The sequence below is a fragment of the Eriocheir sinensis genome, chromosome 9, assembly GCF_024679095.1.
Source record: "Eriocheir sinensis breed Jianghai 21 chromosome 9, ASM2467909v1, whole genome shotgun sequence".
NCBI classification, from domain to species: Eukaryota; Metazoa; Arthropoda; class Malacostraca; order Decapoda; family Varunidae; genus Eriocheir; species Eriocheir sinensis.
In genome coordinates, this window is record NC_066517.1 from 6367169 (window position 1) to 6393714 (window position 26546).

The window sequence follows — 26546 nt, forward strand, 5'->3', positions numbered from 1 at the left end:
GAACAGAATGTTGGGCTTCATTAAAATAAATTTTTTATTCAAGAATAAAGATGTAATACTTCCGCTCTACAATAGTTTAGTCAGACCCCACTTGGAATATGCGGTTCAGTTTTGGTCTCCCCACCATGCAAAGGACATTGCTAAATTAGAAGGTGTTCAGCGTCGGGCAACAAAAATGATCCCTTCCTTGCGCAACAACTCCTACGAAGAAAGGCTTTCCACCCTTAACATGTTCTCTCTTGAGAAACGTCGCCACCGAGGAAAACTGATTGAATGTTTTAAAATACTTAATGGTTTCACGAATGTAGACAGAACAAAATTGTTTATGATCGATGACACTTTGCAAACGAGGAACAATGGCATAAAACTCAAATGTAGACAGACTGCACCAAATTTTTCTTCACCAGCGTTGTAGTGCGAGAATGGAATAAGCTCCCACCTTCAGTGGTCCAGTGTATCACGATTGACTCCTTTAAAAATAAGCTCGACCGTCACTTCCTTGAATTTAATATTAACTAGAGTAGAAAAACAACGTTTTGCAGCCATCTGATTAATGTAGAATCACTTAGGTTTAAGGACAGACCATCTAGTCTGGACCATGGAGTCTGTGTGGTCTGATTTTCTATGTAATTCTCCCTTCGTGTGTATGTGTGTGTGTGTGTGTGTGTGTGTGTGTGTGTGTGTGTGTGTGTGTGTGCCGCTGCACGCCATTGTGCGCAGCGTGGCGCTCGGAATGACAGGGAAAGGGACGTTGGTCATGTCCCCGTCATCTGACACCGCCACACCGAAAAAATCCCACAGGATTATAACCCCTGAGGAGGACGAGCTCTCCTACCCTGTCGGAAAGGAGGGAATTGAGCCTGAGCCCAGCGGCGAAGCCGACGAGCGGCCATAAGAACATAAGAACTTAGGGAAACCGCAAGAGACCGGGTGGCCTACACAGGGGAGCTCCAGAATCCCCCCCACTACTCACGATGGGTGAGGTGTAGTTTCAGGGATTACAGGTAGAGGCTTGATCCTCGTTTACCTTCGGTACGGGTGTATACTCCAGTTCCCTGTCTCCTTACTGCACCCACACCTCACTGCCACCTGTCATCCTCGTCCATGTAGCTATCCAGTCTACTCTTAAAACAAGCTATCGTCCCTGCACTAACTATGTGATTGCTGAGGTTATTCCATTCCCCACCACCCTATTACTAAACCAATGCTTGCCTATATCTTTCCTAAATCTATATTATTCTAATTTAAATCCATTACTGCGAGTTCTATCCTGCTGGCTAATTCTTAATACTTTACTTATATCGCCTTAGTTGTAACCCTTGACCCATTTGAACACTTCTATCAGATCTCCCCGCACTCTTCGTCTTTCTAGTGAATGTAAGTTTAGATGTTTCAGCCTATTTTGATATGGGAGATTCCTCAGCCCCTGAATCATCTTGGTCATCCTCCTCTGAACTGATTCTAGCAAGTTGATGTCCATTCTGTAGTGTGGGCACCAAAACTGGACAGCATAATTTAAGTGTGGCCTAACTAACGCTAGATAGAGTCTGGAGACTCTGCACTCCTGTTGGTTACCGTCCTGTTGATAAAGCCTAATACCCTGTTAGTCCTATTCCTTGCACTAATACATTGCTTCCTTACCCAGCCAGCAAAAAATGTGGGCCCCAGGTGGGCAACATATGGGAAATGAGGGCAATAATATGGGTCCCCAATTGGGTAATCTAACTGGGCCCCGGATAGGCAAATATGGGCCCCATGTTTGCCCACACGTACCCCACATGGGGGATGCACCAGGGTATTTGTGTGGGGCCCAAGTGGGCAGAGTGGGCCCCATGTGGTAACCATATGGGCATGCACTGGCAACATTCCTATAGATGCACAGGATGATAGTTCCTGCTGCCCACAGATCCATTGTTGAAGCTCAAATGACATCCCTGTGTACATCAGTTTATTGCCTTTTGTTGAAAGTAATTTCTTGGTTTCAAATCCTTGAAAGGTGACTTTCAAGGACTTGAAACCAAGAAATTACTTCCAACAAAAGGCAATAAACTGATGTACACATGAATGTCATTTGAGTTCCAACAAGGGATCTGTGGGCAGCAGGAACTATCATCTTTTCACCCTGTTGGCTTAAGTACAGTATCCATGCTTATCAACCCGAGGCAAATTTATCAGGCAGATGTGCCAAGAACACAAAATACTACCGCTCCACACAAAACATATAGTCCGTAATTGTACCCGGCACGCGCCTAAATTTTTTTTTCACTCGTTCTGGGCACCTCCGCACCTCCAAAAAAAAATACAAGGCAATACTGCAGCAGCATTATTATTATCATTATTATTATTATTATATTACCATTTTTTTATCATTATATATCATTTTTAACGCATAGAATCCCCACACCTGAAGTAAAAACTTTTTTTTTCTCATCATAATTATCATACCTCAGTACACATGCAAATGACGTCAGCGGGAAAACATGCCCTGCAGCACAGACCGCGTAAACGACCGGTTGTTTTTTTTTTTTTTTTTTCCCTTTGTGAACCAGGTGCGACTTACGGACTTAAAATTCTGGCCTGTTCCGCACGCACTACTGAAAACTTTGAAAACTTTTCCCTTCTTCGACCCTCGCACTAAAGTCAAAGGTCCTCCCCGGAGGAGAGAGAGCGGACAGAGGTACGGAAGTGCCCAGCTCTGCAAAATACACTCCATGAGAGCACAGTAAGAAAGCCCGGTTTTGGCAAAGACTTTTCTCAGGGGCTCTGGACTGTTCGGCCAGGCAGCCTAGGAATCACCAACAACAACCCGAGTCAAAAAATATGTACACGTACTTAAAACTAATTCCTGGTTTATTGCCTTTTGAAAACTACACAAAAAAACATATATGTTATTTTTCTTCCTACTGAAAATAATGCACTGGTTCCATATAAGCCACGGATAGCCAGAACCAACTAAGTCTAAACATGGGTTTGCTGCAAAATAATAAATGAAAATACTCAATGCAATAAAATCAATACATATGAATAACAGCAGAATATGATTTGTACCTGTCGACTACTTTCGTGCAGATACATAAATTGCTTCTCCTAAGAGCATGAAAGCCCAGCTGTTTCAGGGTCATGCCACTCAAATGTGGTTAATATAAAAACATAACAGGGGTAGGTGGGTGTGCAAGTGCTATATAAAACAGCCCATACTGCAAAACTGCAACAACTTCAAATAATGTCCTCATGAAGAAATACTCTGATTATTGCAATTTGGATTACCAGTAGACATTATATACACTCGACCCTCGATTTAACGGACCCAGTTTTAATGGATACATGAACCAACAGACAAAATCTGGAGCACAGAAATCAGTCCAAACACCCTTCCTCCAATCCATCTTCCCTCCCTCTACCCAAAGCAGCCTCAAAGCAGCCCATCCTTCCTCTCACCATCTTCCATTCAGACTTCCCTCTCCCCCATCCCCCCTCCTACCCACCTACCAGGGCGAGGATGGCGTCGGCGTGCAGCTCACGTATCCTGCCGGCACTGAAGGAGGCGGTGAGCGTCAGGCCCGCCGGTGAGTGCTGTGAGTGCCAGCTCCACAGCGGCGCCCTCACCCAGAAACGCGTCCACTTCTTCCACTGTTGGCGGGATGTAGGAGAGAGGTAGAAAGATTATATTAGATGATTAGAGAAAATACAGCTGAGTGATTAATACTGAATAAGCTAACAAACAAACAACAAACAAACAAACTGTCAGCTTGGTCAGAGAAATGGCAGATGAATTTTAACATCACCAAGTGTAGCGTACTTAGTGTAGGAACACGCAACCCCATTATACGGGTATAGTTTAGACTCCACAGCGATAGGCAGGTCTGAGTGTGAAAGGGATCTGGGAGTGTTAGTGAACTCTGACCTAAAACTAAGGAAGCAATGTATTAGTGCGAGGAATAGGGCTAACAGGGTATTAGGCTTTATTAACAGGACGATAACCAACAGGAGTGCAGAGGTCATCCTCAGACTCTATTTAGCGTTAGTTAGGTCACACTTAGATTATGCTGTCCAGTTTTGGTGCCCACACTACAGAATGGACATCAACTTGCTAGAATCAGTTCAGAGGAGGATGACCAAGATGATTCAGGGGCTGAGGAACCTCCCATATCAAAATAGGCTGAAACATCTAAACTTACATTCACTAGAGAGACGAAGAGTGCGGGGAGATCTGATAGAATTATTCAAATGGGTCAAGGGTTACAACAAAGGCGATATAAGTAAAGTACTGAGAATTAGCCAGCAGGATAGAACTCGCAGTAATGGATTTAAATTAGAAAAGTATAGATTTAGGAGAGATATAGGCAAGCATTGGTTGAGTAATAGGGTGGTGGGTGAATGGAACAGACTCAGCAATCACATAGTTAGTGCAGGGACGATAGCTTGTTTTAAGAGTAGACTGGATAGCTACATGGACGAGGACGACAGGTGGCAGTGAGGTGTGGGTGCAGTAAGGTGACGGGGTACTGGATGCGTGCCTAGTACCGCCGGTATAACGAGGATCAAGCCTCTACTTGTAACCCCTGTAACTACACCTCACCCACCGTGAGTAGTGGGGGGGATTCTGGAGCTGCCCTGTGTAGGCCACCCGGCCTCTTGCAGTTTCCCTATGTTCTTATGTTCAAATTAACTGACTGAATGACCAACTTACTAACCACTTAGCTGACTGACTCCCTAGTGAACTATTATTTAACAACTATCTAGTTAACTAAATAGCTTATCAATAAACACTAGGGGGACGGACCATCTATCCACACACACACACACACACACACACACACACAGGCTACTTACATACATAATTATATATTCTCTCACCAAGGAGCACGTGTCGGTCGTGGTCCACAGTGACTGAAGCGGTAAGGGCTGCGGCGAGGACGGGCCACCTTAGCCACACCTTGTAGCTCCGCCGGTCACGGAAATCCAGTACTGTGGAAGGGAGCGGCGCACCCTGCAGAGAGGAGGAGGAGGAGGTTAAAATCTAAGCTTGTAGTGTTGCTAAATGCTAATCGATCATTAAATCAAGAGTAATATTGTATTGAAATATGCAAAGCAATTAATAATAAATATTACAAGAAATGATGGATTAATTAATGCATTTAGTATTGCTACCTCTACCACGTTACTACTACTACTACTACTACTACTACTACTACTACTACTACTACTACTACTACTACTACTACTACTACTGCTGCTGCTATTACTGCAACATGATTATTACCTACTGTTCATTACTTTACATTAGCGTCTTTATACATTTAATCCTACAATCCCCCCAAAAAAGAAAAAAACATAAATAAAGGAGGGTGGGGAAGCAAAAGATCAACAATACATGAGTATAGCCTGCAGTGCCTGTCGTTCATGTCTCATAGTGGTCATAGTGGTCTCCGCAGCCTACCTTATCGAAGGAGAAGGCGAAGGTTTTTTGGTACCAATGCAGGAGGGAGACGCCCCACTCCCCCAGCACCACCATGCCGCCCCAGTCCCACCCCATCACCAGGTACTCCCACCCACTCCAGTCCGGCCTGCACCGAAACACCTCTGCAATGAGATGGAAGAGATAACACTGTAATGGCATCCCCTGGCAATAGTTGATACATTGTGACCATATTTGTGATGTGTCGTGTCCTTCCAGTGATCCTTTGTGGTTTACCTTACTTGCCCCAACATTCCTGATTGTGATTTGTTACTTTTAATTCGTTCTTATGTTCGTTCTTATGTTCTTATGTTTCTTAGTCGGCAGATTTTACCTCCCCGCAGCTCATTTTTTATCCTCATTTAGAGAATCTGGAGTTCAGGTTGATAGGTGGTCTTTAGGACAGCATGTGGGTGGTCTAAGGCCACGCGCCGATGACTAATAAAATAACAGCTTGATTGATTGATTGATAGTATATTGTTGCAAGTAAACAACAAAGGAGAAGGGAGGAGCATGCCATCCCAACCCCCAGGCAGTACAGCTTGTTTGTATACATTTTAAGAGTTCAATTCCTTAATTTTCCTTTGATTTATCCCATTTTTTATTATCGTTTTGCATCCATTCCCAGTTTTTAGTAGTTTCATGGGGGGGGGGGAGTGATATTTGTTTGTTATGGTTGTGTAGTGAATAATTGATTGATTAATAGTTTATTGTTGCAAGTAAACAACAAAGGAGAAGGGAGGAGGTAGTTTGTGTATGTTTGGTGGTTCGCTCCCGCTCATTTGTTTCGTTTCGGATTCGCTTCGCACGTCTCAGTTTACTTCATTTAGAAAGTGACGTACAGGTAGCTGATACAGAGGTTCAAGCTTTCGCAGCCTGCCTTTCCTGCACACACCACCTCGAATCTCTTTCCCTGCGTGTCTGGGTAAGAATTGCTATATAGGTACTCGCGTATACTAATTGTCTTCAGATATTTTTTATTGTTTTACTATTTCTAATGATGTCATATTCGTCAAGTGAGTTGACTAGGTGTTTTTATATTTAGTGTTTTATGTTTAGTGTTTATATTTAGTGTTTTTATATTCATTTGGCCATGTGGTGGGCCCTGGTGTTTTTTTTGTGGGGCCTGGTGTTTTTTTTTGGTGGGCCCTGGTGTGTTTTTCTGGTGGGCCCTGGTGTGTTTTTTGATAGGCCCTGGTGTGTTTTTTGGTAGGCCCTGGTGTGTTTTTTTGTTGGGCCCTGGTTGGTTTTTTTCTGGTGGGGCATGGTGTTTTTTTTTGGTGGGACCTGGTGTGTTTTTTGGTGGGACCTGGTGTTTTTTTTTTGTGGGACCTAGTGGATTTTTCTGGTGGAACCTGGTGTGTTTTTTGGTGAGCCCTGGTGTTTTTTTGTGGGGCCTGTTTTTTTTGGGGGGGGCCTGGTGTTTTTTTTTGTGGGGCCTGGTGTGTTTTTTGGGTGGGCCCTGGTGTTTTTTTTTTTGGCGGGCCCTGGTGTGTTTTTTGGTGGACCCTGTTTTTTTTTTTTTTGGTGGGCCCTGGTGTGTTTTTTTGTGGGGCCTGGTGTGTTTTTTGTGGGGCCTGGTGTATTTTTTGTGGGGCCTGGTTTTTTTTTGTGGGGCCTGGTGTGTTTTTTGGTGGGCCCTGGTGTTTTTTTTTTGTGGGGCCTGGTGTGTTTTTTTGTGGGGTCTGGTGTATTTTTTGCGGAGCCTGGTTTTTTTTTTTTGGTGGGACCTGGTGTTTGTTTTTGGTGTAGCCTGGTGTTTTTTTGTGGGGCCTTGTGTGTGTTTTTGTGTGACCTGGTGTTTTTTTTGGGGGGGCCTGTTTTTTTTTTGTGGGGACTTGTGTGTTTTTTTGTGGGACCTGTTTTTTTTTTATTTGTGGGGCCTGGTGTTTTTTTGTGGGGCCTTGTGTTTTTTTTTGTGGGACCTTTTTTTTGCGGGGCCTGGTGTGTTTTTTTGTGGGTCCTGGTGTGTTTTTGGTGGGGCCTGGTGATTTTTTTTTTTGGTGGGCCCTGGTGTGTGTTTTTTGGTGGGCCCTGGTGTTTTTTTGGTGGGGCCTAGTGTTTTTTTTTTTTTTTTTGGTGGGGCCTGGTGTGTTTTTTTGGTGGGACCTGGTGTGTTTTTTGGTGGGCCCTGGTGGGGTTTTTTTTGGTGGCCCCTGGTGTGTTCTTTGGTGGGGCCTGGTGTTTTTTTTTTGGTGAGGCCTGGTGTTTTATTTGATTTTGGTGGGGCCTGGTGTTTTTTTTGGTGGGTCCTGATGTGTTTTTTGGGTGGGGCCTGGTGTGTTTGTGGGACCTGGTGAGTTTTTTTTGTGGGGCCTGGTGTTTCTTTTGTGGGGCCTGGTGTTTTTTTGGACAATTTACCGTTTCCCCCAACCAACGATTTTCTGACGTGGTTCATGTTTTTCTGATGATAGATGTAGTGAATTGCACGATTTTGTACCTCATTTCCGTCGCAAATGTCTACTTTTCAAGTTATGCCTCTTTTCAAGTTATGCCTATCCCCTGCCCTAAACGATCTTGGGGACCTGTGGGAACACGGTTTTTTTTGGGTGGGGGAGCATGAAATCGACTAATATGCATTTCAAATGAGGTCGAGAAATCAACAGAATCACATTAGAACACCAGTGAAAAGACATGGCCTACATTTGTTTTGAAGGGAGCGGCGGAGGCGGCCATTGTGAAGTAAGCAGTGTTGCCAACGATCCGCTATGGGTGAGCAGTGTTGCCAACGATCCGCTGCGGGAGCGAGCATAAGAAAGTGAGCAGTGTTGCCAACGATCCGCCACATTTAGCAAAAATACCTGCAGCCACGGGGAGGTGAGCAGCATTGCCATTTCTTTTTTTTACAGCAAAGGAAACAGCTCAAAGGCAAAAAAAAAAAAAAAAAAAGGGAAACAATCATTAAAAAAAATACCGCTAATCACTGGTCCTATAAAAAGGCGGCTGCAATATATATTCCGTCTAGTAAAGGTAAGGGATTATATATCGTTTAAAGGGGGGGGGGGTTCCAGGGCCTTGGTAAGGAGAGGGGTCGAGGGGGGCGACCTCAGTTAGTTAGGTCGTCAAGTTCGGTTGGAATAATTTAAATATGCTCCTCCAATAGAACCCCCCGAATTCTCACGGGTCCCCCAAGATCATTTTAATGATGAGGGAGTGGGGGTCCAGGGGGGGCGGAGCCCCCCTTGGCTAGGAGGGGGGTCGAGGGGGCGAAGCCCCCCTCAGTTAACCAGGTCGTAAAGTTCGGTTGGAATAATTTAAATATGCTTCCACACCAGAACCCCCCTGAATTCTCACGAGTCCCCCAAGATCATTATGTTTGGGAAGGGGGGGGGTCCAGGGGGGGCGAAGCCCCCCTTGGTTAGGAGGGGGGCGAGGGGGGCGAAGCCCCCCTCAGTTAGCTAGGTCGTAAAGTTCAGTTGGAATAATTTAAATATGCTCCCCCACCAGAACCCCCCGAATTTTCACGGGTCCCCCAAGAGCCCCCCTTGGTTAAGAGAGGGGTCGAGGGGAGCTTCGCCCCCCCCCTCCCCCTCAGTTAGAGGTTAGGTTATGTAAAGTTGGGTTGGGGTAGTTTAAATATATTCGACATTCGGTGTAGGCCATTGGAATACCCAGCGCGGGACGGAGTGGGGGGGCGGCGGTGGGGTGAAGCAGTAGTTGTAAAGAAATACCGTGTTTGGTGTTTCGAAACTGCGGTCCATTCGAGCAGTAAGTTAGTGTTTGCCAGTCAGTTTAAAGATGGCCACGGTGTGTGCTGGTTGTACGGACAACTACTGGGAGTTTATTAATCAATTTTATCTGGACGACGAAGAAGTCATGGTGTCCTTCCTTTAGAAGTACGGTGCCCAGACTGTAAACTTCCCTGTATTTATAGGGAGGAGAGGCAGCAGCAGCAGTAGCGCCACAAAAAACATCAACATATGGCCAGTAAGGTAATGCCGTTGTTGTGGTTTTCATTTTCTGAACTTGGCGAAAGCAACGATTTTCTCATGTTCTTTATCTTTTTCTGGTGATACACGTAGTGAATTGAATGATTTTGTACCTCATTTCCGTCGCAAATGTCTACTTTTCGTGTTATGCCTCTTTTCAAGTCCCATCTAGGAAAGTTAGAAATCTTCGGCCGGGGTATTTCAATAACGATTTTCCCAGAAAAACTCCCCCTTGTGCTATGTAGCACTTCGTTGGCAATACTGCTCACCTTCCAGTGGCCGCAGCTATCTTTGCTAAATGTAGCAAATCGTTGGCAACACTGCTCACCCATAGCAGATCGTTGGCAACACTGCTTACCTCACAGTGGCCGCCTCCGCCGCTCCCTTCAAAACAAATGTAGGCCATGCCTTTTCACTCGTGTTCTAATGTGATTCTGTTGATTTCTCGACCTCATTTGAAATGCATATTAGTCGATTTCATGCTCCCCCACCCAAAAACCCCGTGTTCCCACAGGTCCCCAAGATCGTTTAGGGCAGGGGATAGGCATAACTTGAAAAGAGGCATAACTCGAAAAGTAGACATTTGCGACGGAAATGAGGTACAAAATCATGCAATTCACTACATCTATCATCAGAAAAACATGAATCGCGTCAGAAAATCGTTGGTTGGTGAAACCGTAAATTGACCGTTTTTTTTGTGGGACCTGGTGTTTTTTTGGGTGGGGCCTGTTTTTTTTTTTTGTGGGACCTGGTGTTTTTTTGTGGGGCCTGGTGTGTTTTTCGTGGAACCTGGTGTTTTTTTTTGTGGGACCTGGTGTTTTTTTGTGGGACCTGGTGTTTTTTTATTGGGCCTGGTGTTTTTTTGTGGGACCTGGTGTTTTTTTTATTGGGCCTGGTGTTTTTTTTGTGGGACCTGGTGTTTTTTTGTGGGACCTGGTGTTTTTTGTGGGACCTGGTGTTTTTTTGGCGGGGCCTGGTTTGGTTAATGTTTATAATGGCGCCATCTTAGTCGGCACATTCTCCCTCCCCGCAGCTCATTTATCTTATCCTTATTTAAAGAGAATCTGGAGTCCTTCATTTTCCTCTGATTTATCTTATTTTTTATTATCATTTTGTATTCATTCCCAGTTTTTAGTAGTTTCATGTGTGTGTGTGGGGGGGGGGGGAGATATTTGTGTGTTATGGTTGTGTGGTGAATAAATGATTGATTGATTGATAGTTTATTGTTGCAAGATTCGCCGCCTGCCTTTCCTGCAGACACCACCTCGAACCTCTTTCTTGCGTATGTCTGGGCCCCTCTATTGTTACTTCGACGGTATACATCTAGAAATTGGAACTCGGGTTTTGCTCCTTCTCCAACCATCCTCAGGGGTAACAGGTATGTTTGGCCGTGTATTTTATAGCGGCGGACGGGATGCGAACCTGTGTGCTCCTGAAAGCCGCTCCAGCACGCCATCATGGTGCACTCAGCCACCGCCTTCTTCTTGCTTGGGGAACAAATCACAAGACATGGTATTTTTAAGTCGTTTCCTTTACTGTTTAGATTTAGTGGTTTTTATATTTATTTAGCCATTTTCTTTCAGGCCCCTCGACGGCATACATCTAGAAATTGGAACTCGGGTTTTGCTCCTTCTCCAACCATCCCTGATACCCTACGCCCTTGTCCACCCAGCAGTGAATGGCTACCAGGTATTAATCGGGGGTTGTGTCAAGTCTCCTGGGATCAGTTCCCTTCTCCTATAATTCCTTCCCCCTCCTGTCTCTTCGGCATATGACCACAGATGTTGCGCCGACTAAACGAAACTTTCCAACCTCTTCCAACCATCCTCAGGGGTAACAGGCATGTTTGGCCGTGTATTTTATAGCGGCGGACGGGATGCGAACCTGTGTGCTTCTGAAAGCCGCTCCAGCACGCCACCACTCAGCCACCGCCTCCCTCTTGCTTGGGGAACAAATCGCGAAGACACGGTATTTTTAAGTCGTTTCCTTTACTGTTTAGCGCAAGTTCGTGGAGGTTACTTTTATTCCTCGCCAGGTCTGATATTTTCCAGTGTTTCCCTTTTTTTATGTTTTCCTCTTCACGCTCCTCACCTCGACCTTCATTTAGGGAGTGACCTCGCTTAGCCTTCCTCTCACCTACCCTGACCTGCCCTAACCTTACCTGACCCACTTATCTGTTTATTGAATGGCTGTGACTTTTTGAATCACATGTTTACCTGTCTTTACCTGTCTTAATTAATTGAACACCTTAGAATTAATGGCGTATGTAGTGCGGTGACTATGCCTGATGAACGAACCTAACATAACCCACTTAACCAGTGGGGTACCTCTTTGGCCGACTCGGTAAGGAGTGGCTCTCCTGTCACGTTGGTCGTGGGTTCAATCCCAGCCCAGGTAACCGGCGAATACCCTCTCCTGGTCTTGATTAATTTCTCGTATGTTGTTTTGATACACGGGGAGGTCGTGTAGGAAAATAAGAGGAAAAAGAGTAAAAAAAGCTTGCGGGGCATGACAGTGGTGGCATAGCGGTGGGCATCCTCTCTTGCAGTTCTGTTGAGTTTCCCCGAAGGGATAACAGGTAGGATGGCCCATGCTCCGAGGGTAATAGAAAATGAACATAAGAACATAGGGAAACTGCAAGAGGCCTACACAGGGCAGCTCCAGAATCCCCCCCACTACTCACGGTGGGTAAGGTGTAGTTACAGGGGTTACAGGTAGAGGCTTGATCCTCGTTATACCGGCGGTACCCAGGCACGCATCCAGCACCCCGTCACCTTACTGCACCCACACCTCACTGCCACCTGTCGTCCTCGTCCATGTAGCTATCTAGTCTACTCTTAAAACAAGCTATCGTCCCTGCACTAACTATGTGATTGCTGAGTCTGTTCCATTCCCCCACCACCCTATTACTAAACCAATGCTTGCCTATATCTCTCCTAAATCTATACTTTTCTAATTTAAATCCATTACTGCGAGTTCTATCCTGTTGGCTAATTCTCAGTACTTTACTTATATCGCCTTTGTTGTAACCCTTGACCCATTTGAATACTTCTATCAGATCTCCCCGCACTCCTCGTCTCTCTAGTCTAGTGAATGTAAGTTTAGATGTTTCAGCCTATTTTGATATGGGAGGTTCCTCAGCCCCTGAATCATCTTGGTCATCCTCCTCTGAACTGATTCTAGCAAGTTGATGTCCATTCTGTAGTGTGGGCACCAAAACTGGACAGCATAATCTAAGTGTGGCCTAACTAACGCTAAATAGAGTCTGAGGATGACCTCTGCACTCCTGTTGGTTACCGTCCTGTTAATAAAGCCTAATACCCTGTTAGCCCTATTCCTCGCACTAATACATTGCTTCCTTAGTTTTAGGTCAGAGTTCAATAACACTCCCAAATCCCTTTCACACTCAGACCTGCCTATCGCTGTGGAGTCTAAACTATACCCGTGTAATGGGTTGCGTGTTCCTACACTAAGTACGCTACACTTGGTGATGTTAAAATTCATCTGCCATTTCTCTGACCAAGCTGATAGTTTGTTGAGATCCTCCTGCAGTGCTCTAGCATCCTCCCCTGCCCTAATAGTGCGTCCTATTTTGGTGTTATCTGCAAATTTACCTATGTCACTAGTTATCCCATTGTCTATGTCATTGATGTAGATAATGAATAGAAGCGGGCCTAAAACTGAACCTTGAGGAACCCCACTGGTAACATTACCCCATTCGGATTTTTTACCGTTAATGGTAACCCTCTGTTTCCTGTCGCTAATCCACGCCTCAATCCAATCAAATACCTTTCCTCTTATCCCATGAGCCCTGACTTTATTTAACAGTCTCTGGTGAGGTACGTTATCGAAGGCCTTACTAAAATCAAGATAAACCACATCATAGCTCTCATCATTGTCAGCTGCCTCGTATACTCTATTGTAAAAGGATATAAGATTAGTGAGGCACGACTTTCCTTTAGTAAACCCATGCTGTGAGTGGTGAATTAAACTATGTCTGTCTATATGGTCCCTAATACTTTCAGCTATTATTGACTCAATCATTTTACCTATAACTGACGTCAAACTAATCGGCCTATAGTTCTCCATAGAAGATTTGTCTCCCTTCTTAAATATTGGAATAACGTGTGCCTGCCTCCATGAAACAGGCACCACCCCTGTGTCTAGTGACTTCCTAAATACTTATGTTAACTGCCTACTAATTTCATTTTCGCATTCCTTTATTACCCTGGGGAAAAGTTCATCTGGCCCTGGCGCCTTAGTGACTTTAAAAGTCTATCTATCTGTCTAATCACGAGCTCCCTACTTATGTTGATGTCGGTTAATTCTTCTACCTCTTCTCCCCTGTAGATCAGTTCTCCCTGAGGTATATCATCTAATCTTTCCTTGGTAAATACAGTTAAGAAATATCTATTTAACGCCTCGCTCATTTCCTCATCTCTATCAATCAGTGATTCTCCTGACTTAAGCGGCCCTATCTTATCCCTAACCTTGGTCTTATAAAGCTGAAAGAAGCCCTTTGGATTGGTCTTTGCTTCCCTGGCAATTCTAATCTCATAATTACGTTTTGCCATACGTATGTTTTTCTTTACTGCTCTAGCTAAATCGTTGTAACTATCCCTTAGGTGAGTCTTCCCCCTTTTAATTCTAACATATAGTCCTCTTTTCCTTCCTGTTTCAGTTTTTAGCCTGTCTGTCATCCATCGCGGGTAATTACCTGTTGACCTGACTTCCCTGTGAGGTATAAACTGTTTCTGCCCTAGTTTAATCTCCCTGACCAGACTATTGTACTCAACCTCCAAGCTACTGACCTGACTAGTGACCTCACCAGAGATTACCGCCCCTCCCTGCTCTGGGTCCTGACCTACTTCTGATCTCACTCCCCTAAGCTTCTGCAGCTGTTTTCTTAACCCCTCATAGTCTGCCTTCCTGAAGTCAGGTATTAATGTGTTGTTGCTGCTGACTCTATCCTCCCATTTAATATTAAATCAAATTTCCTTATGATCACTGTTACCTAATGAATCCCCAACCTCAATGTTGCTTATATGTCCTCTCTATTAGTTAACAACAAATCCAAAATATTTTCTTCCCTCGTTGGTGTTCTAATTAACTGCTTAAGGAAACTATCCTGTATCACATCTAACAAATCCTGTGCCTCTTGGTCTCCGGATAAAGTATCCCACTCTATGTTCCTATAATTGAAATCCCCAATTACACACACATTCCTATATCTTGACGCCCTACTAATTTCTTGTAAAAGGGGTTGGCTACTGACCCTGGTAAGGTTGTGCGGTCTGTAAAGTACTCCTATGACAAGCTTCTCCTCTCTACCTATTGTTTCTACCCAGAGGGATTCTGTATTGCTATCTACCTTGATTGAGTTGTTAATGGCACACTTTTTTTTTTTTTTTTTTTTTTTTTTTACAGCAAAGGAGACAGCTCAAGGGCACAAAAAAGTAAACATTAATAAAAAAAAAAAAGCCCGCTACTCGCTGCTCCTAAAAAGAATCCAAAGAGGTGGCCGAAAGATAAGTCAGTTTCGGACGTCAGTCCCTGACGAAGAGTGCGACCCCACCCCCCTTCCTGCCTATTCGATCTTGGTGGAGTAACTTATACCCTTCAATCTCTAATTCTGGCAGAAAGTGTCTGTCTGCAGTGTTTATCCATGACTCTGTGATCGCTATCATATCAAATTTCTCTACGCACGCCTTTCCCCTCAATAAATCTATCTTATTCCTAATACTTCTACTGTTTGTATAGTACACATTTAGATCTACCCCTTGCCTTACCCTGCAGCCGCTATTATTATTACTACATTTAGTGCTCCCACTTGGTATTGCCATCTTAGGCCCCTTCTTACTTACCCTAAAAACCCTGCAGGGCCCCCAATCCACGTTCAAGGGCATCAGACAAGATCTGTACCCCCTCCCATGAAAGGTGAACCCCGTCCCTCTGGTATAGGTGGTTCTTGCCAAAGAAACTGTCCCAGGCGTCGACAAATTTCCATCCATTGGCTTTGCAATAATCTGCCAACCTGCAGTTTAATGCAATAGCCCTAGACATCCAAATGGCACCAACCCGCCGCCTTGGCAGAACCCAACACACCACAGGAAGCCTGCCTTTGGTCGTAATTCTTCGAATAGCCTCAATGTAGCGACGCAGGAGCTGCTCACTACCTAACCTGCTTATGTCGTTCCCTCCCACGCTCAGGCAGACGGTGGGTTTGAATCCCTCGCCTGACATGCACGACTCTACCCTATCGTTGACATCCTTAATCCCCGCCCCAGGAAAACACACCCTGGTCCTACGTGTCCCTATCTAACAACCTGACCTGGCTATCCCCAACAACCAAAATGTTACCTCTGGGCAGGGATTTGTCATCTGCCCTCCTCTCCTTCACCTCCTGCTCCTTCACTCTCTCCCTCAGCTCAGAGAGAGCCTGGAAGGAGTTGCGGCACTCCACACCCGCAGGATTGGTCCTCTTCAGCTTTAAGCAGTTGCCATGGCTCTTGACTACCTGCCAGCCCCCATCTTGTGACGCTGTACCATGTACATCGCCTGTCTGAGGACCTGATGAACGAAGGACTCGATTTTCCTTCCTCATGGCCTCCACAGTCCTCTCTAACTCTTCAATTCTCTCCAAGAGAGAATTTACTAACTCAGCTGTACCCCCACCGGCCCCGCCTCCTCCCCTCACTGCACCACTGTAACTCTGTACCCCAGACATGGTCAACCCAAGAGCTAGCCCGAGCACGTCCTATCACCTTGAGAACCTGAGGTGAGAAGTGTTGGAGGTGTGTCTCTACGGGGACATTGTGAAATAGTGCACCAAAATGGGTCACAGTCTAAAGGTCTCAACACACAGAAATTAATCTACATAGAGGGGAAAGTCGTATAGTGCGGCGACTATGCCTGCTGAACGAGACTCCCATAACTCACTTAGCCAGTGGGGTACCTCTTTGGCCGACTCGATAAGGAGTGGCTCTCCCGTCACGTTGGTCGCGGGTTCAATCCCAGCCCAGGCAGCCGGCGAATACCCTCTCCTGGTCTTGATTAATTTCTCGTGAGTTGTTTCGATACACGCAGAGGTCGTGTAGGAAAATAGAGGAAAAAGAGTTAAATAAGCTCTCGGGGCATGACACTTATACCACAGAGTTATATAATCTGTGACGTGGTGGTGGTGGTAGTACGTGATGGTGGTGGTGGTACGTGATAGTGGTGGTGGTGGTGGTGGTGGTGGTACGTGATAGTGATGGTGGTGGTGGTACGTGATAGTGGCGGTGGTGGTGATGGTACGTGATAGTGGTGGTGGTGGTGGTGGTGGTACGTGATAGTGGTGGTGGTGGTGGTACGTGATAGTGGTGGTGGTGGTGGTGGTACGTGATAGTGGCGGTGGTGGTGATGGTACGTGATAGTGGTGGTGGTGGTGGTACGTGGTGGTGGTGGTATGTGATAGTGGTGGTGGTGGTGGTGGTACGTGATAGTGGTGGTGGTGGTGGTACGTGATAGTGGTGGTGGTGGTGGTGGTGGTGGTGGTGGTACGTGATAGTGGTGGTGGTGGTGGTGGTGGTACGTGATAGTGGTGGTGGTGATGGTACGTGATAGTGGTGGTGGTGATGGTACGTGATAGTGGTGGTGGTGGTATGTGATAGTGGGGGTGGTGGTGGTGGTACGTGATAGTGGTGGTGGTGGTGGTGGTGCCCTTGCCTTTGCCTTACCTTGCCTTGCCTTGCCCTTCCCTTGCACACAAAAATTTTCTTGGCATGTTGCTGGGAATAAAAGATCTGAGCATGCAGTGAAAGTTGAGTGAAAAGTGTAATAGTGGAAAATAGCAAAAGCGCATAGGCAGGCAAATCAGGGAAAGAGAGGGACAGAAAACCTAAGTGTTTAAGCCTTGCCTTGCCCTTGCCTTGATTTGCCCTTGCCTTGACTTAATTGCCTTGCCTTGCCTTGCCCTTCCCTTGGCTTGCCCTTCCCTTGGCTTGCCCTTCCCTTGCCTTGTCCTTCCATTGCCTTGCCCTTCACTTGCCTTGCCCTTCCCTTGCCTTGCCCTTCCCTTGCCCTTCCCTTCCCTTGTCTTGCCCTTCCCTTGCCTTGCCTTTCCCTTGCCTTGCCCTTCCCTTCCCTTGCCTTGCTCTGCCCTTGCCTTGCCCTTCCCATCCCTTGTCCTTCCCTTGCCCTTCCCTTCCCTTGCCTTGTTCTGCCCTTGCCCTTCCCTTCCCTTGCCCTTCCCTTGCCTTGCCTTTCCCTTCCCTTGCCTTGCCTTGCCTTGCCCTTCCCTTCCCTTGCCTTGCTCTGCCCTTGCCTTGCCCTTCCCTTCCCTTGTCCTTCCCTTGCTCTTCCCTTGCCTTGCCTTGCCCTTGCCTTGCCTTGCCCTTTCCTTGCCTTGTCCTTCCCTTGCCCTGCCTTTCCCTTGCCTTTCCCTTCCCTTGCCCTGCCCTTCCCTTGCCTTGTCCTTCCCTTGCCTTGCACTTCCCTTGCCCTGCCCTTCCCTTGCCTTGCCCTTCCTTTGCCGTGCCCTTCCTTTGACCTGCCCTTCCCTTGCCTTGTCCCGCCTTCTTGGCTGGCCAGCCCTGTGGTTTGGTTTCCCTTGCCTTATCTTTCCCTTGCCCTGCCCTTCCTTTGCCCTGCCCTTCCCTTGCCTTGTCCCGCCTTCTTGGCTGGCCAGCCCTGTGCGTAGCATTTTGCTTGCCTTCTTGGCTGGCCAGCCCTGTGCGTCCTGCCTTCTTGGCTGGCCAGCCCTGTGCGTTCCTTGACCATGCCTTCTTGCCTGGCCAGCCCTGTGCGTAGCATTTTGCTTGCCTTCTTGGCTGGCCAGCCCTGTGCGTTCCTTGACCCTGCCTTCTTGGCTGGCCAGCCCTGTGCGTAGCATTTTGCTTGCCTTCTTGGCTGGCCAGCCCTGTGTGTCCCGCCTTCTTGGCTGGCCAGCCCTGTGCGTTCCTTGACCCTGCCTTCTTGGCTGGCCAGCCCTGTGCGTAGCATTTTGCTTGCCTTCTTGGCTGGCCAGCCCTGTGCGTAGCATTTTGCTTGCCTTCTTGGCTGGCCAGCCCTGTGTGTCCCGCCTTCTTGGCTGGCCAGCCCTGTGCGTTCCTTGACCCTGCCTTCTTGCCTGGCCAGCCCTGTGCGTAGCATTTTGCTTGCTTTCTTGGCTGGCCAGCCCTGTGCGTTCCTTGACCCTGCCTTCTTGCCTGGCCAGCCCTGTGCGTAGCATTTTGCTTGCTTTCTTGGCTGGCCAGCCCTGTGTGTCCCGCCTTCTTGCCTGGCCAGCCCTGTGCGTAGCATTTTTCTTGCCTTCTTGGCTGGCCAGCCCTGTGCGTTGGTTTACCTTGCCTTATCCTTCCCTTGCCCAGCCCTTCCCTTGCCCTGCCCTTGCCTTCCCTTGCTTGTCCCGCCTTCTTGGCTGGCCAGCCCTGTGCGTTCCTTGACCATGCCTTCTTGGCTGGCCAGCCCTGTGCGTTCCTTGACCATGCCTTCTTGGCTGGCCAGCCCTGTGCGTTCCTTGACCATGCCTTCTTGGCTGGCCAGCCCTGTGCGTAGCATTTTGCTTGCCTTCTTGGCTGGCCAGCCCTGTGTGTCCCGCCTTCTTGGCTGGCCAGCCCTGTGCGTAGCATTTTGCTTGCCTTCTTGGCTGGCCAGCCCTGTGTGTCCCGCCTTCTTGGCTGGCCAGCCCTGTGCGTAGCATTTTGCTTGCCTTCTTGGCTGGCCAGCCCTGTGCGTTAGTTTACCTTGCCTTATCCTTCCCTTGCCTTATCCTTCCCTTGCCTTGTCCCGCCTTCTTGGCTGGCCAGCCCTGTGCGTTCCTTGACCCTGCCTTCTTGGCTGGCCAGCCCTGTGCGTAGCATTTTGCTTGCCTTCTTGGCTGGCCAGCCTTGTGCGTTGGTTTACCTTGCCTTATCCTTCCCTTGCCCTTCCCTTCCCTTGCCCAGCCCTTCCCTTGCCTTGCCCTTCCCTTGCCCAGCCCTTCCCTTGCCTTGCCCTTCCCTTGCCCAGCCCTTCCCTTGCCTTGCCCTTCCCTTGCCTTGCCCTTTCCTTGCCCTTCCCTTCCCTTGGCTTGCCCTGCCCTTCCCTTGCCTTACCCTTCCCTTGCCCTGCCCTTCCCTTGCCTTGCCCTTCCCTTTCCCTGCCCTTCCCTTGCCTTGCCCTTCCCTTGCCCAGCCCTTGCCTTGCCCTTCCCTTGCCTTGCCCTTCCCTTGCCCTTTCCTTGTCCTGCCCTTCCCTTGCCTTCCCTTCCCTTGCCTTGCCTTGCCCTTGCCTTGCCTTCCCTTCCCTTGCCTTGCCTTGCCCTTGCCTTGCCTTGCCTTGCCCTTCCCTTGTCTTGCCCTTGCCTTGCCTTGCCTTGCCTTGCCCTTCCCTTCCCTTGTCCTTCCCTTGCCTTGCCCTTCCCTTGCCTTGCCCTTCCCTTGCCCTGCCCTTCCCTTCCCTTGCCCTTGCCCTTACCTTGCCTTGCCTTGCCTTGCCTTGCCTTGCCTTGCCCTTGCCTTGCCTTGCCTTGCCCTTTCCTTGCCTTGCCCTTCCCTTGCCTTGCTCTTCCCTTGCCTTTCCCTTACCTTCCCTTTCCTTGCCCTTGCCTTGCCTTGCCCTTACCTTGCCTTGCCCTTGCCTTGCCCTTGCTTACAACCCCGTATGCTTTCGAAACAACCACGTATGTTTGCAAAACAACCCCGTATGCTTTCGTAACAATTCTGTACCCTTCTGTTACAACCCCATGTGCTTTTGTAACAACCTGTACGCTTTCGTGATAACCCCGTATGCTGTAGTACCTGTACTCCTTCCTTCCGCTAACGTAAGAAGCCGTGTTTCTTCTAAGGCTTTCGTGACCACTCGCACTCCTTCCGCTGTCGTAAGAACCCATACTCCCTCCTCTCGTAAATCTGCACTGCTTTCGAATAGCGACCCATTTTGTTTTCGGTCCCAACACCTCGTTCTGCTTTCGCTCAACCCTTTCCGCTTCCTACCGCAACACCCCACACTGCTACTCCGGCTATCGCAACCCTTACTTCTGCTACCCATGTACTGCCCAGACCTTTAATATACCCCAACTTCAGCGTCTCCATTTAAGAGAAGCACGGGGTGGCAGCATGGGCCAAGCAAAAGTCGTAGGAACTGGCACGCGCTATAGATAAAATCTGCTTTGCGCTGTTGCTAATCGTACTGTGGCAATGACACGAACAATTCATTTCCTGACCAAATAAAAGAGGATTAGTCCTCCATGGGACACCTCTTGAAAAAAAAATGCACCAAGACTTTTACCTCAAATCAAGGTGGTGTGGAAATAAAGTCAACACACGAACACACACACAGTACTATACACCCCGTTATACAGTGTCTCCGCCATACAACACACACATATATGGTTGAGAGGGCTGATCCTCGATGATATATGGTTGAATGTCCGCAGGAAGGGTTATACGTGATGATTTCTATACGCAAGTAAATATACGTAACAAAAAATGGTTGATTAAAATGCCTTCTGTTTCCTTAGCGATAATTCTTGATGACATATGATTGTATGTCTGCAGGAAGGGTTATACGTAATGATTTCTATACACAAACTAATATATATTACAGGAAAATGAATAAGGTTAGTATATAAGGTCGAAAGGGCTGGTTCTCTACGATGCATGTCTGTATTGCATTTTTTTATACACCCTATGCTTGCAGGAAGGGCTATACATACTGAAATTTATACACAAGTATTTATACGCAGCAGGAAATGAAGAATGCAATGTTTGTATAAGGTCAAAAGAGCTGGTTCTTGACGATGTATGTCTGTATTGCATTCTCCCATACACTCCATGCTTGCTGGAAGGGTTATACCTTATACGTACTGAAATTTATACAAAAGCAATTATACGTAACAGGAAAATGATGAATAAGATGGTTGTATAAGGTCAACAGGGCTGAATCTCGATGATGTGTGTCTGTGTTGCATTCTTTCATACACTCCATGCTTGCAGGAAGGGTTATACGTAATGACTTCTATACATAAACTAATATACATAACAGGGAAATGAAGAATGAGATGTTTGTATGAGGTCAAAAGGACTGATTCTTGACGATGTATGTCTGTGTTGCATTTTCCCATATATACACTCCAAGCTTGCACGAAGGGCTATACGTACTGAAATTTATAAAAGCAATTATACATAAAAGGAAAACGATGAATAAGATGTTTGTATAAGGTCAAAAGGGCTGATTCTCGATGATGTATGTCTGTATTACATTCTCCCATACACCATGCTTGCAGGAAGGATTATACGTAATGATTTCTATACAAAGTAATGTTGTGCTGGAAGCTTCCCCCGGGGTCTGTGGGCCTCTGGAAGACTCTGGGAGGAGCGAGCAGGGGGGCGGGGAGCAAGGCCCAGCTCGCGCCCCGCGGGGCCCGCGGCCAGGCGGGAAGCGTTGCCAACTCGCACATATTTTTGCTACATGTTCTTGTATAATCGAATATATTCTGTAACGTTCTAGATTGTACTGTTCGGTATATATATAGGGGAAGAGGGCGAGAGGGATCAGTCCCAGTCATAGTAAGCTAGTGGCCAGTGAAGAGTCAGAGTGAACTGTACTACTGAGGAAGAATATTAGACTACAGAAGCTGTGCAAGGTGTTTACATATCTCCCTCCCACGGAGTCTTGTGACGGCGATCTCCCTCCCACGGAGTCTTGTGACGGCGATACGGAACCCAAGTAATACGTCCGGCATAACATTGGTGTCAGGAGTGTAGCCATTTGTTTTTTTCGCCATGGAGACTCGTTCCCAAGCTGCCCAGAGGGACGACGTGTTGACTGAACTCTTGCAAGCTTTGAGACTACAGAGGGAGAAACAAGAAAGAACACACCAAGAACTCAAAGAACAACAAGAAAGAGCACAGCAACAACATAGTTTTAGGTCAAAGTTCACTACACTCCCAAATCCCTTTCACACTCAGACCTGCCTATCGCTGTGGAGTCTAAACTATACTCGTGTAATGGGTTGCGTGTTCCTACACTAAGTACGCTACACTTGGTGATGTTAAAATTCATCTGCCATTTCTCTGACCAAGCTGATAGTTTGTTGAGATCCTCCTGCAGTGCTCTAGCATCCTCCCCTGCCCTAATAGTGCGTCCTATTTTGGTGTTATCTGCAAATTTACCTATGTCACTAGTTATCCCATTGTCTATGTCATTGATGTAGATAATGAATAGAAGCGGGCCTAAAACTGAACCTTGAGGAACCCCACTGGTAACATTACCCCATTCGGATTTTTTACCGTTAATGGTAACCCTCTGTTTCCTGTCGCTAATCCACGCCTCAATCCAATCAAATACCTTTCCTCTTATCCCATGAGCCCTGACTTTATTTAACAGTCTCTGGTGAGGTACCTTATCGAAGGCCTTACTAAAATCAAGATAAACCACATCATAGCTCTCATCATTGTCAGCTGCCTCGTATACTCTATTGTAAAAGGATATAAGATTAGTGAGGCACGACTTTCCTTTAGTAAACCCATGCTGTGAGTCGTGAATTAAACTATGTCTGTCTATATGGTCCCTAATACTTTCAGCTATTATTGACTCAATCATTTTACCTATAACTGACGTCAAACTAATCGGCCTATAGTTCTCCATAGAAGATTTGTCTCCCTTCTTAAATATTGGAATAACGTGTGCCTGCCTCCATGAAACAGGCACCACCCCTGTGTCTAGTGACTTCCTAAATACTTCTGTTAACTGCCCACTTATTTCAGTTTCACATTCCTTTATTACCCTGGGGAAAAGTTCATCTGGCCCTGGCGCCTAAGTGGCTTTAAGTCTATCTATCTGTTTAATCACGAGCTCCCTACATATGTTGATGTCGGTTAATCCTTCTGTTTCTTATCCCCTGTAGATCTGTTCTCCCTGAGGTATATCATCTAATATTTCTTTGGTAAATACAGATAAGAAATATCTATTTAACGCCTCGCTCATTTCCTCATCTCTATCAATCAGTGATTCTCCTGACTTAAGCGGCCCTATCTTATCCCTAACCTTGGTCTTATAAAGCTGAAAGAAACCCTTTGGATTGGTCTTTGCTTCCCTGGCAATTCTAATCTCATAATTACGTTTTGCCATAAGTGTGTTCTTTTTTTACTGTTCTAGCTAAATCGTTGTAACTATCGCTTAGGTGAGTTTCCCCCCTTTTGATTCTAATATATAGTCCTCTTTTCCTTCCTGTTTCAGTTTTTAGCCTGTCTGTCATCCATCGCGGGTAATTACCTGTTGACCTGACTTCCCTGTGAGGTATAAGCTGTTTCTGCCCTAGTTTAATCTCCCTGACCAGACTATTATACTCACCCTCCAAGCTACTGACCTGACTAGTGACCTCACCAGAGATTACCGCCCCTCCCTGCTCTGGGTCCTGACCTACTTCTGATCTCACTCCCCTAAGCTTCTGCAGCTGTTTTCTTAACCCCTCATAGTCTGCCTTCCTGAAGTCAGGTATTAATGTGTTGTTACTGCTGACTCTATCCTCCCATTTAATATTAAATCTAATTTCCTTATGATCACTGTTACCTAATGAATCCCCAACCTCAATGTTACTTATTATGTCCTCTCTATTAGTTAACAACAAATCCAAAATATTTTCTTCCCTCGTTGGTGTTCTAATTAACTGCTTAAGGAAACTATCCTGTATCACATCTAACAAATCCTGTGCCTCTTGGTCTCCGGATAAAGTATCCCACTCTATGTTCCTATAATTGAAATCCCCAATTACACACACATTTCTATATCTTGACGCCTTACTAATTTCTTGTAAAAGGGGTTGGCAACTGTCCCTGGTAAGGTTGTGCGGTCTGTAAAGTACTCCTATGACAAGCTTCTCCTTCCTACCTATTGTTTCTACCCAGAGGGATTCTGTATTGCTATCTTCCTTGATTGAGTTGTTAATGACACACTTAAGATTGTCCCTGACGAAGAGTGCGACCCAGCGTATTCGATCTTGGTGGAATAACTTATACCATGGACGATGTTTGGCGCCCGAAGAAAGGGAGCGAAGGATGGACTCTCCAGGTTCAAGCTTGGAGACCTAGGAGGGTGCGCCAACAAGTACCAGGCAGTCCTTGCCCTTCAAAAGGCCCTCCCTGACGTGAGGATGGACATCAGGCCCAACCTGCTGGGGAGTACGTCCTCACCCCCAAGAACCACGACAGTGCTGCCAGGATGTGTACCCTGGCGGAGACCGTCAACCCAGCAGCCCGCCTTGTGTTGATGGACCCCAGGGACAAGCGCACCAGGGTGGTGATGGAACGCTACCCGTTGGACCTTCCTATAGAGGCTGTGCGAGACCACCCCACGTGGCCTCTGCAGAGCGGCTCCGTGCCGTTCGAGACAGGGCACCGACTCGCCAGGTACTGGTGGACTATGTGGGCGTGGTCCCGGAGAGGCTGGACCTGGGGGTCTGGGGCAGGTTCCCGCTCCGGAGCTACGTGAAGGAGCCCCTGCTCTGCTACCGCTGCCAGCAGAACAACCACCTTCAGGGTCGCTGCAGTCTCCCTGTCAAATGTGGCGTGTGTAGCCAGCCGCACGCCATGGAAGACTGCATAAAAAGGCACAGGGATAACGAAGTCACCACAGCCAAGTGCCCCGACTGCAACAAAAGGCATCACGCCTGGAACCTGCGGTACCCTGAGTGACTACGCCGGCTTCCTGCTGGGGGGCGACACCCGCAGAGGGGTAACCAGCACGGTGAAAAGCGGCAACAGCGCCAGCAGGTCCAGCACCAGCATGGTGAGAAACGGCTAAGTCGCTTTGTCCCCGCCCCTCTGCCAGATCGCCCAGCCTGGGACCCCACCTTCGCCCGCCCAGGGACCTATCTTCCGCACCGGGGCCTCCCAGACCTCACAGGGCACTGCAAGTAGCGTGCGGGAACAGCAGCTACATCAACATCAGCAGCAGCAGGGGCAGCAGCAGCTACAGCCCGCACACCAACAGCAGGAAGCACGCCGGCCAAGGAAGAAAGCAGGGAGGAAGCAGAGAATACAACAACAACAACAGCATCAAACACAGGCCCCAGCCGACCATGCCGCGCCCACGGGGCCGGCGCCTGCCCCACCCACATCCTCCGCCCACTCGTCTCAGCCAGAGGTGAATGGAGTTATCGCCCTTGCCCCGGCCCCGAATGACATGGCCTCGCCCGAAGAGCAGACACCTGCCCCACCCCCGTCTCCAGACCATCCGTCGCGGCTGGTGGTGGCTGGCGTCTCCGGAGAAGTCCTAGAGAGGGTGACCTGCGCTATTGCGCGGGTGGTGAGGCGCCTCTTGGGAGAGATGAATGGTCTCCCCGCCGGTGCGGGGGAGCTCAAAGACGTCATCAGGCAGGAGGTGAAGGACGCCGCCACAGCCGACGCAGACTGCGCCATCTCACCCGCCAGCTCCGGAAGCAGCAACCACGACACCGTTGACGATGGAAGAGAGTAACCGCAGAAACATCACGCAGCTCGACAGCCTCCGGGTGCTCCAGTGGAACGTGCAGGGGCTGCGCAACAAAAGGCCTGAGATTCTCCAGCCATGGTGGAGGAGGACCTGGACTTAGTGCTCCTGCAAGAGATACTGGTGCCAGTACACTTTGAGTGGAAGCTGGCGGGCTACACTGCCCACTCCCTCCCGTGTGGAGCGGGAGGAAGCCGCGGCTGCATGGTGACAGTGCGCAGCAGCATTCCGCACCATAGGATCACGGACCCAGTGAGATGCGGTGAGGGCGTGGTAGTTATTGCTGTGCAACTGCAGCTTCCAAGACTCGAGGTGGCCATCTACAACATTTATAGCGGCCCGGGAAGGCAACTGGGGGCCGGCAAGGTGCTGTCCCTTGCCACCCACGTCAACGTGCTTGTGGCCGGTGACTTCAACGCCCACCACCCGACATTGCAGTCCGTCTAACGCCCGAACCCCGCGGGTCGACACCCGGCGGCCGTGCGGGAGGACCTTCCTGAGGTAGTGCTCCTCAACAACGGGGAGCCCACCCACGTCCGAGGGGGCAGGTTAGACCTGACGCTGGTCTCTCGTGACCTGGCAACGGGCGCCTCCTGGCGGGTTCACCCCACGCTGACCAGCGACCACTACGCTCTCTCCACCACCCTGTGAGTGGGCCTGCCGCTACTGCCTCTTCCCCCGCCCCAATGGGACGTAAAAAAAGCGGA